The following is a 9,990-nucleotide window of genomic DNA, read 5'->3' as shown; positions in this document are numbered from 1 at the left end:
CAAGGGTTAAAAAGAAAAATAAATTAAAATGGAACCTTTATGACAACATTGTCATCATAAAAGGTACAATGGCCGGTGGGCGCAGAGGTAGAGTGGTCGACCTCTGATCAGATGACTGAAGGGTTGTTTCTTGCTCGGCCCGATTATGAATTGAAGGGCCATTGGGCAAGGCAGTGATTGACAGCTTTCAGGTGAGTGGGTGAATAGGACTGTGGCTGCACAGAACTGGTGGAAAAGCTTTTAAAATTGTGATCCTAAAATAAATAATTATTGTAAAAACCACTGGAAGTTATTAGCTCAAAAAAGCAGCAGGGGAAGTCTCTTCGGCTCAGTGAGTCACTGATGAAGAGCTGGAGGCGTTCAGGAGCTGCTCGCCCTCATTGGCAAACATTATTGAAGGGATGTTGCAGCGGTGTGCTTGTGTGTGTGTTTGCATGAGAATGTGTGTGTTTGAGTTCAATATCATCTGCAGGGCTCCTCTGACAGTGAGCCAGCGCTCTGTCAGCACGTCTTACAGGCTGGACTCTGCAGTGCAGCTTCACAGCAGCTGTAATGCACTATGACAGACCCCCCCATCTCTCTAACTGGAATCATCCCTTTAATACGAAATACAAATACAGTCAATTGTGAGAGTTTTCGGGGGAATGGACTCGGAGTATGAGCGGCTTCTTCCCATGACCTCCCAGGGCTTCGTGTTACCAGAGTGTCCATCATGAAAAGGTCTCAGGCAGATAAGAAGAAACAAACCCCACTTCTCTGCACTGACTTCCTGAGGGGCCCTAAGGCAGATATGGTGGCGGGGGCCCTCTAACCCCAATTATACTTGTCAGTCTCTTTATGACTGAACAAACATGAAGGTCTCGCTGAAATTTAATTTAACATGCACTCTTTTTGACCGAGCTGCCTGAGCGCAGTCAGTTTCAAAAATAAAAGCTCATATTGGGTCTTTGTGCTATTATGAAGTTTATTTTGCTGGAAAAACATTGATTCTTTATGAACTTTAGCATTTGAAAGAACAATCTTGCAAACAGGAAAGTCTGCCTAGTTTTGCATTTTCAGCAGAAAAGTGGGCGGAGCTTGATCAGGCCACTGGAGCAATCATAACAGAGTTCTCCCGAAGGAGCATCCCGTCCTACTTCTGTTTTCACAATCGGTCACATTCACAAAACTTTTTTCTGCCTTAAAATTGATGGGAAGAATTCTGTCTGGAGAGTTATGTGTGATTTTTTTTTCTTTGGAGGGAGGGGCCTAAACTGAGCTTTTTCGTACTTTAAATCTGTAAATGGGCTCATATTTACTCTATTAAACTGTCATCCAGCAGAATTCGAGAGTCTGTGAGTTCACCTGTAGGGGTCAGCAAGAGTTTTACTCTAAACATTCAGTAAATTCTCCCAGGATCATGGACTCAACTTTTTGTCAACCTTAAAAACTTTTTTACTGCTTGCTCATGCTTTAGTCGTTAACCCTTGCACACCAGAGCTCCAGTGTTTATGTTCTTTGATTTACTGTAACTTTTCAACACTTGACACGATAATTCTAGTAGATTCTGAAGGAGAAAAGCGGCTTGTTGAGCTGCTTTTCTCCTTCAGAATCTACTGGAATTATCGTGTTAACGGTCAAAAAGTTAAAGTATTTTAAAGATTTTACATTTAAGGGTTAAAGGGTTAACACGACTCAGCTCGGGGGGGCAGACTCCCTGCCTATCTTTAGCGCCACAGCGAGCAGCTGGCCAACGCCACAAACATGTTCATCAAGAATGAAGTGCTGGTCAATAACATACTGGAGCACAAAATGGTGTGAATGCAGGTGACTGCAACAGCAAACCATCAACGTTAACGCATCAGCAGAACAAAACACAGAAGGAACGTCCCCATAGATGGAAATCCTGTTTTTAGAGTTTTTAACATGTCTGTGTGTCATTTTTCTTCTGAAAGAGAACAAATGTAATAAGAAATCATTTAGTTTTTGCATTTCCGAGTATTTCTCCTTCTAAATCAATCAAACTGTCTTGGACAGACTCTGTCTGAATGAATGATCTTCTTTCCATCAACAGCTCTGCTGCACATGCACTAAACCCTCATCTGTTCCTAGTGTCTAGTTCAGGTTCTGGAGAAGAGAAGATGGTATCTTCCCATTGACTGCAGTCAAATGAGCCGCCGTTCACATTTCTGTGGTCAAATCAGCATCACTGGATTTTTGGTGTGAGTTTCATCCAATACTTACGGTAGCAGGACTGAGAACGCTGGAAAATCTCCAAAAGCCACGCCCCCTCAGAGGAGATTTTGGAAACAGAGACTTCAGATTGACATGAAAAATGTATTTTTAAGAGATTTAGGTTGTGGGATTTTGGTAAAAATCTTCATAGTCATAATTAGACACTACTGGGAACGTCTTTGCCGAACAACCATGACACCCTGGACTTTGGTGAGTAAACAGGTTGATGTTTGTATTTTAAACTCAAGTTCAAAGCTAGAACTGATCATAATGTCCATAAATCAAATCCATTTTTGATCTCTTGGAGACACATTTTGTTTGATCACAGTTTTTCCGTGATTTTTATTTTCATCTTATTTAGGCTGAAATTTTTTCATTTTTGTTGGCGTGTCTTGGTTGGCAGGTGGGCGGACCTGTGGGCGAACTCACTTCCTTTGACCATTTCTGCTATTTTTAGAAGGCAGAATGTTCTCTCTTCAGGCTCTTTTCTGGTTGCTCAGAATCCAGTGGTTGACTTCAGAGACGTCCTGTCCAGTTTTTATGTCCATAGTTGAAAACATTCTGTGTGTTTCTGTGACATGTAATCATTTATCAGTTCAGTTATCAGATGTTGAAGAGGTTCAGCAGAGCAGAAACAGAACAGACTTATGGATAATCAGGAGACATGTTTGGAGTCTTTTTGTGAGAAAACTTTTCCTCCAGCATGAACTCAAATCGCTCATAAAACAGGAATGTCTGAATGATGCTCGCGTTCTTTGACTTTAACCCTTTCAGAAGCAGCTGAGACCAACACTCAGTGGAGAACATCATCAAATGTTCAGAGCTGCATGCTTAGAGGTTGTTGGTTTAAGTCCTGACTGGACTAGACCAATGTGGGACAGACATCTTCCTCATTACACTTCCCTGGTGTCTTTGAGCAAAGCACTTGCTCCGGCAGAGCTGTGCCGTGTTGTTTTGTTGGACAGCTCCCTGGAGTGAATGTGAAAAAATGTCCTTCAGATATTTATATTTTTCTCAAATGTTTCACATCTTTATTAGTGTGTAACAAAAAATAAGAAGAATATTTTCTGAAACAGCCTAAGATGATTATAAGCGCTGGGGTGACAGATGGTTCCTCACAGATTTATATGAGCTCAAAAAAACTGCAAAAATAAATCCCAGAATTTCCAGGAACAGCTGATGTTCATCATTCAATCTGTTTTTCTTTCTAGTATTTATTTAAAGACCCACTTCTATGAAAATAGTGCTTTTAATGTGTTCTTGTGGTATTTTTCTGACAATGGAGGACATATATGAAGAAAGAAAATTACTCTCAAATTTGTATTTCTTTATTCCCATTGTGGTGAATATAGAGGAGAAGGAAAAAAAAAAGATCTTGGAAAACATTTGTAGTTGTGACGTAGAACACACATCCTACAGTCTCCCTGCTCTGCTCCATTCTGATGCATCCACTTCCACACAAATAGATCCCTGAACGTCTTTGTTTGCCTCGTCTGAGCTGGAATCTGGATCAAAACTGTACTTGTCATGGTGCTTCACCTGCTCCTTCAACTGAACCCAGCTGTTGGACATCATCTCATCACCAGTTCACTACTTAAGGAGGGCCTGCTCCAGTATTCATCGTTACCTCAACCGGTGCAGAAGCCTGGCCTCTATAGTATATGTCTTCGTACTAAGCTGCAAATTCTTCGCTTTAGCTCACCGGAGACATCCCCTCCATCTCCGTCCCTACCAAGTATTTTTTATGATTCCTGCTTCCTCAGATTCCTACTGCGGGATGTTCTTCCTCCTGACACACAGAGCTAGTATGGTGTCCTCCGTTTAGTTCACTTTCACACTGAAGTGAACTGCATCAGAGTTCATCTGCAAGAGAACAGAAACCCTCGTTCTCTGAAGAACCAGAGCTCAGGTGAAAGTTCACACCTGCAAAATCCAGAGGACCAGAGGAAACCAGATCTGGATTAGACCAGAACTAGATCTTCCAGAGGAATGCAGCATCGGTAAGTCTGTGTTGAAGAGCCCGTTCATTTTTCATTTTTTTTTTCTAAGACTGATGTTATTCGCATGGATGTACATGCTACCAGCACAATAACTGATGGGAATTCATGTTGACCAAAATGTGGACATTGGTCGCACATATTCAAGATTAAAGTCCCGTTAGCTGTCATGCACTTAGATGTGTGAAATTTGTTCTCCACATTTGACACATCCCCTGGGGGAGTGGTGAGCTGCAGACACAGCCGCACTCAGTCCTATTTAACCCTAAACTTAACCCTAACCTTAACCTGTGCTCCGTTCGTATGACCAAGAAGAGTTCAGTCGTCACTTTATGATTTTCAATTTATTATACACTTCAAGGACAGCCTTACATTTACCTAAAGTCAGAAAACAAAGGGAGGAGTGTAAAGTTCAAGTTTGCATTTTGTCCTTTTGTTTACATCACAGACCTAAAGCATCTTGGTTTTTTCTTGCATTCCACATATGTTGTTTGAGCAAATCCAAGTCCAATTTTTGTTTTTCGTTATTCTTAAAACATGCGTTTATTTCCGATGTTGTGAGTGTTGACTCTTGAATTCACAGAAAGAAAAAGAAGCACACAAAAATAATGTATTAATGAGTTTACTTTGAGATGGAGGCATTGAAACCAAAACATGAGTCGCCCCACGATTAGAAAAATAAATCTAGGGGGTTTCATCTTACAAGTGTTTTTACAAATTAGAGGAAACATCAACAACTGGGAGTTTATTTTCAGAAATGTCTGTTTTTCTTTTTGTTCAAAGCTGAAAGAAATAATAATTTCATCATTCAGTTAAACTATTAAAAAAAGACTGCTACAGTGTCATTGTAAATGTTTTAAACAGAAGCTGCATGACTTGATGAAGATGATCTGGGATGATACGAAGTAATGCGCTCAATCAAGTCTGAATATTCTATGAACTAATAGATAGATAGACAGATAGCAGTGAATGCAACTGGTAAAAACTCAATGATTTCTACACACACACACACACACACACACACGACTGCTTCAGCCTACAGCAGAACCACTTTGACCCTCAAAAACACCTTCAGGAAATCTTCATCACTTCTGCCACGACTGTTCTGAATACGTGAACCTCTGAAGACCCGAGTTCATATTTGAGCTCACCCTCACATGTACGGTATCACAGGGCTCCAGTTAAGAAGAATTAACTGCTGTGATAACATAACCTAAAATGTGATTTCCACGCCGATTAAATGTGGATTAAATAGACCTCACCGTGTTCCTGTCTTACCTGCTTCCCCTGGCTTTTGTGTTTGAAATGTTTGAGTCGGATTTAGACTTTTTTGGGGTATCTTCCATGAAAAATAGAGTTTTTCATAGAAGATAAAGTTTGTGAATTTACATTTGACAAAAAAGCTAGAACAATTAAAGGGATAGTAGACTATAGGACGATAAAAACAAGGAAAAAAGTACTTTATAAAGTTATATTAGCAGAAAAACATGTAGCAGAACTTTGAATAATGCTACAAAGATAACATTTTTGTAAGGAAAAAAAGAATAAAAGATGATTAAATTGTCAAAATGTAATCCATCTGAAGATCAGCAAAAAACAAAAAAGACTCAGCCTTACTATCACAGTTGTTATAATGGTTCCATTTTTAGAACAGTGTGATCCAGTTCAACTGATGTTTTCCAGCCAGCTTGTCTAAATGTTTAATGACAATAACATACTGTAAATGACCAACAGATTCTCATCGTAATCTTCAGAATGATGAGCAAAGGTGATAGTAGAGAGAAAAATTCTGTCTAAATGATCGAATCACTAAGAAACTTCGACCTGAAGCAGATTCAGAGAGGACAGGATAGAAACAGATAAACATAAATCATCTGAGATCAACAAGAGAAGTTTATCACTGCTGCAGTGAGAAAACAAGAATCAGATGAGAACAAAGTCCTCAAATGTTTAAGAGAAATTAAATATTACATGACTGCAAAGGGAGAGAACATGATGAAAAGAAACATTCTGAAATATCTCTGGAAAATCTATTCTAAGATCAGAGATGGATGATGATGATGTCTATAACAAGAGTCAAGATGATGGAAAGAAGAGAGTAGACAGAAGAAAAATAAAGAAGGGAAGAAATTGATAAATATATTCTTATCAGCAGATAAAATGAAGGTCTTGATGAAAACAGTGACCTGTAAGTACCGGTAACTTTAGTTTAGCATTATTGAACATGATCAAACTCCAATCACAGCTGATTTGACATTCACATCATCATCAGGGTTCTGGATTTTTATCCACCTCTGACTCTCACCTCCCTGTGAAGGACCTGCTTGAAGGAGGACTCCTGGTGGAGGACCTCTTCTTGGAGGACCTCCTTGTAGAGGACCTGCTTGTGGAGAACCTCTTCATGGAAGACCTCCTCATGGTGGACCTCCTTGTGGAGGACCAGATTGTGGAGGACCTGGTTGTGAATGAACTGCTTGTAGAGGACCTGCTTGTGGAGTACTTTCGCATGGTGGACCTCCCTGTGGAGGACTTTCTTATGGAGGACCTGCTCGTGGTGGACCTCCTCATGGAAGACGTTCTTGTGAAAGACCTGCTCGTGGTGGACCTCCTAGTGGAGGACCAGATTGTGGAGGATGTGCTTGTGGAGAACCTCTTCATGTAGGACCTCCTCATGGAGGACCTTCTTATGGAGGACCTGCTCATGGTGGACCTCCTTGTGGAGGACCAGATTGTGGAAGACTTTCTCATGCTGGACCTCCCTATGGAGGACTTTCTCATGGTGGACCTGCTCGGGTAGACCTCCTCGTGAAGGACCTGGTTTGGAACTGGCCTGTTTGTAGAGGACCTGCTTGTGGAGTAGTTCCTTGTTGAGAACCTCCTCGAGGAGGAACTTCTTGTGGAGGACCTCCTTATGCAGGATCTGGTTTTGGAGGACCTCCTTGTTGAGGACCTCTATCAGTGATCATACCTGTGTGTTTTTTAATATTCCACTTGTGTAAATTTCTACCCTCAAATGAGGAGATTTACAAAGACGTGGTTGTTCACTTTCAGTTCTTCAACGTTCATTGTGCAGGCTTATGAAAAACCAGCTCAGTCGTATTACTGGATAATTTTCTCAGGTTTCACAAGAAATACATATTTTTGATTATTTTTCTCCTCCACCAAAAAGAATGAAACATTTAGGGCAGTTTGTTTGAGGACCCCAATTAATAGTGTCAACACAGAAGGAAGTTTAAAAGTTTTATTGAAACTGAGGCAGAGACTTGTTGGGACTGGAAGCCAGCTGGGGTTGACTTGGGCAGCGTGGGCTCAGCTGATCGTCCAGGGAAGCCTGGATGAGAGGCGGAGGTTCGTTCTGGGATCCAGAAGACTTGCTGTAGTGAAGGGTGTCCTTGTGCGTTGTGTCAATCCTCTGAACTCCTCCTCCAAAGAAACTCTTCATAGAAGAAACAAAGCGCTCAAGAAATGTCCTCCACAAGAAACTGGTGGGTCAGGTGTAGATAAAGGCAAAAAAATCTAGGAGTCCCACCAGAATAAATAAGGACAGTTCAGGGCAGCAATGGTGAAACTCATGGGTTTCAGAGCTGTACGTCAGATCTTGAAGTCAGGAAGCTGGACATCAGGTTCTGCAGGAGTGAAGCCCTCTTCTTCTCCTAATGATCTTCACCCTATTAAGCCATTTCTAACTGTTCTTTTTAAAATCAAATGTGTCCGTCATGGTAAAGCTGATACATTTATGTTTAGAGTGGTACTCGGCCTCTTCCAGTGTTCAACCAGAATTCAGAAAGCCAAGCTTGGACCCATCTCAACATCATAACTACAGGATAATCCCCACCTATTAAAAAGAATTAAAGAACAAGATAAAAAAAACTCCTTACGAATACGAAGAAGCTGAATACTTTAGGAATGTTTTGTCTGACAGAAATCACTGGACTGAAACAGAGTTTGCTGATGGATGAATGTCAGCTCCGTTCTGAAAGCTCCACCCCCTGTGGAGTGACGTCCATCAGCCTCAGAGTTTCTCAACAGTTTGTTGGTTTTCCTCTCGGGTGCTGCTGGTCCTCCTCCGCTCCAGCCGGAGCTGAGTGATGGCGGCGAGCAGCAGCCGCTCGTGCAGCTGGTGGGAGTTTCACAGTGATAAATGGAGGAAGAGGAGGAGGAGGAGGTGAAAGTGCTGATCTACAAGAAGAGGAGCTGTCAGCTGGGAAAACAGAACAAATACCGGAAGATGCTTTCATTTAGATTTCTGTGGAAACATGACAGCACAGGCCGAGAGCTTCAGACGAGGAGAGATGAGCAGACGGAAGGATGAAGGGCGAGGAGAGCTGTGCTGCTCAGTTTGTAAAGCAGATCCTTACATAAGACGATGATTCAGACAAGGAACGGGAGACAACAGATTTAGCCGTGAAGATGAGGAGGGTGGAGTTTAGCAGCAGGTGGAGGTCAGGATGAGGAGGTGGAGTGGTGAGAGTGGTGATGAAGAGGAGGCCAAGCTGCCCACTGACAGAATATGGAGCGCCACCCCACACGCATCTCACACCTACACGCCTGTCAGTCTTTCTGTGGACCCTCACAGAAGATCTCAGGACCTTCATCAGGAATCCGAAGCCTTCACGGACGACCTCACGGAGCTGCTTCACACGTGCATGCATACGTGCACGGTGGGTTTGCAGCCCTGGGACTATTTTTAATCTCCACTGAGACATTTGAGACCTTCACAGCAGCATCTATTTTCTCTGTTGCTGTCAGTAAATCATCTAAGAGGAACTTCAATCAAACCACATAAATTCAGTTCAGGCTGTGATTATTGATCTCTTCATTGATTGGCTGGTTTATCTGCATTCTGATGATGTCATATTTGAAATGGGTTCAAGTTTCAGTTGCTGACTGAAAGTGTTAATGGTGAATGTAAAAGTCTTTGCTCCAGAAAGAGATCATTGTGAATGATGTCAATACGAGGGTTCATATTGTTGTTCTGTCCATAGATCACATTGATTAAAAAAATTAACTAATTAATCGCAAACTGGGTAAGAATTCATCTCAATTAATCACATTTTTTTTAATTACAATATTTTGCCAACCAATTATTTTTTGCAAATAATTACTACATGAAATTACACATCAAACAGCACCTTTAGAACAATCATTTATGATTAAGACTGTCAATAAATAAATAAAAAATCAGTTTAATCACACTTGTGATTTATAACTATATGCAGTTTTGAACAAAAACAGACCAGAAAGAAATGTTTTCCTTCATTTTTGAATGTTGTAAATGTTAAATTTATCAAGTGTTACATGTAATACTTTAATGTTCAGAGCCCTAATATGTGTATCTATATCAATATATATCAGTGGCGGGCCGTCAGGGCCTGCAAGGCCTTCTCTGCTGGCCTAAAAATATCTGAATCACAGACTGATATTAATTATTATTTATTTCCGTGAATACGTATTCTATAATTCCAAATGCTCTGTCTTTGTCCTTTCATTGCTGTCTCCCTGGCTGCGCTGCTTCCAGACGTGTATTTTCCTATTTAAGCATTAACCAATCACATTGCAGCACCATTTGTTGCTAGGGTCAAAGAAATCTGCCCGGAGGCCTTCACAATCAGTTCTGCGGGCCCTGTAGCATAAAATAATTGTCGACCAAACTGTTGCTTCAACCAATCAGATTTGGAGTAGGCCAAACCAAGGCCAGCTAGAAGGCCCACGGAAACGTCAGCATTTTCACGAGCTTTGATTGGCGAGCTCGCAGCTCGCTCTGGTTCTGCGTTATGTG

At 41.3% G+C, this 9,990-nt stretch overlaps 1 long non-coding RNA gene across 1 annotated transcript in view; it reads left to right on the top strand.

Annotated features, from left to right (window-relative positions):
* The first annotated feature begins 3,525 nt into the window (after positions 1-3,525).
* The window catches only part of LOC112138074, a 16,223-nt gene continuing 9,758 nt past the window's right edge, over positions 3,526-9,990 (top strand). The window contains exon 1 of the long non-coding RNA XR_002917702.2: positions 3,526-4,214. This is a non-coding gene — a long non-coding RNA (uncharacterized LOC112138074). The remainder of the gene's footprint in view (positions 4,215-9,990) is intronic.

The sequence above is a fragment of the Oryzias melastigma genome, linkage group LG14, assembly GCF_002922805.2.
Source record: "Oryzias melastigma strain HK-1 linkage group LG14, ASM292280v2, whole genome shotgun sequence".
NCBI classification, from domain to species: Eukaryota; Metazoa; Chordata; class Actinopteri; order Beloniformes; family Adrianichthyidae; genus Oryzias; species Oryzias melastigma.
Note: the sequence above shows the minus strand (reverse complement) of the source record. Positions and strands in the feature narration are given on the sequence as shown.